Source organism: Rhinoderma darwinii, chromosome 5 (assembly GCF_050947455.1).
Source record: "Rhinoderma darwinii isolate aRhiDar2 chromosome 5, aRhiDar2.hap1, whole genome shotgun sequence".
Classification (NCBI taxonomy): domain Eukaryota; kingdom Metazoa; phylum Chordata; class Amphibia; order Anura; family Rhinodermatidae; genus Rhinoderma; species Rhinoderma darwinii.
The window spans coordinates 341,955,058-341,956,582 of NC_134691.1; the positions used below are offsets into that span (position 1 = coordinate 341,955,058).

Genomic DNA, 1,525 nt, shown 5'->3' on the forward strand with positions numbered 1-1,525 from the left:
CCGGATGGCCTTAATGATATATCCGAATCCACTCTTGATTAGTATATCACTTTATTATTTATCATTTAACTTTGTGTTTTCTGCGGTTAAAACATTATTGATTATCAACTTATCATTATATTATTGTGTTTACGAAGGTATATTACTCTTATTCTGGTGATTTTCTTGTACATTATGATGCTACTTCTTCTGTCATAATTTGGTTTTTGTTTTGTTTCTTTAAATTCATTATTATTGACATGTATATTTATATTTATTTTCATTCATTTTCATTTTTCACAGTTCTATTATATATTTTTTTTGTACATTATGATGCTACTTTCCGGTTATTTTTTTGTTTTTTGTTTTTTAATTTCATTATTATTTTATATTTCATTTTATTTATTCATTTTCCATTATTATCATCCATTATCATTATTACCATTTTTGTCAATAATGCCTCTACTTATTAATGATCATAAATTCTTGTACCTATGATATCGATTTCACTGTATCACCTAATACATTTTAGCCCTGCCGACTTTACATTTCAGTGTATCTCATATATATCACTTTTATACATAACCCGTTTACCATGTTACCAGTTAATTTCGTACACATTTTGGATGCTCCCCCCCTCAGATATATTATTCATTATGTTCCCTTTTTGAATTTCATTCATGACACATTGCTTTCTTCTTATTTCGTTTTGTCATCTATTACAATTTATCGGCTTTGCCGACTTTGTTTTAATTTATAAGACCGTTACCTCTCTGTCATTTCCCGACAGTTCTGTTAATTTTTGCATTTTTTTCTACTGTTCTATTATTCATATGGACATTTCTTTCTATGAAAATAATTTTCTTTTCCTATTGCCGATGTATTACCACCTTTACCTTTTAAATATATATATATATATATATATATATATATATTATATATAATGTTTTATATTCTAATTTACTATACAATTTTGGCTATTTATTATTTCTGAAATCTAGCCTGCCTCAACTAGTGGGTTGTTTATTCCCATTTTCTTATCTGTATATCGCCGCTTTGAATCATTGCCGACATTATGGTTATCATTCTGTTAATTATATAAATTCTGGTACATAAAGGTTAGTACCTTTGTACTATACACCAGATTTTGTAGTCCACACCTATATTTTTAATTACTTACATTATTATTCTATATTATCGGGCAGCCTTTTTTTTCAGTGTCGCTTCGGCACACATAACGTACTACATTTCAAACCTTCTTAATTACATGGTTTTCATTATGTTCTCTTTTCATACATTTGAAACTCTTCTTTCTCTATTCATTTTTTATTGTTTTTATTATATGACATACTTTTACTGTTTTTGTGTGTTTTTCCGGTCCTGTGTATTTTGAACTTTGAACTGTGACGTCACTTGAACACCTTGACCCCGTTCACATTGGCGGGTTTTTCAACATCAACATGGCTATTTAAACAGTGACTTTTTGTTTTTTCATCCATGACGTGATGAAGATGCCAGTACGGCATTGAAACTCGTAGTCATATTA

At 28.6% G+C, this 1,525-nt stretch overlaps 1 protein-coding gene across 2 annotated transcripts in view; it reads right to left on the minus strand.

Moving 5' to 3' along the window:
• CCM2 (CCM2 scaffold protein) overlaps positions 1–1,525 on the minus strand; it is a 41,704-nt gene that overhangs the window by 26,495 nt on the left and 13,684 nt on the right. The window lies entirely within an intron of this gene.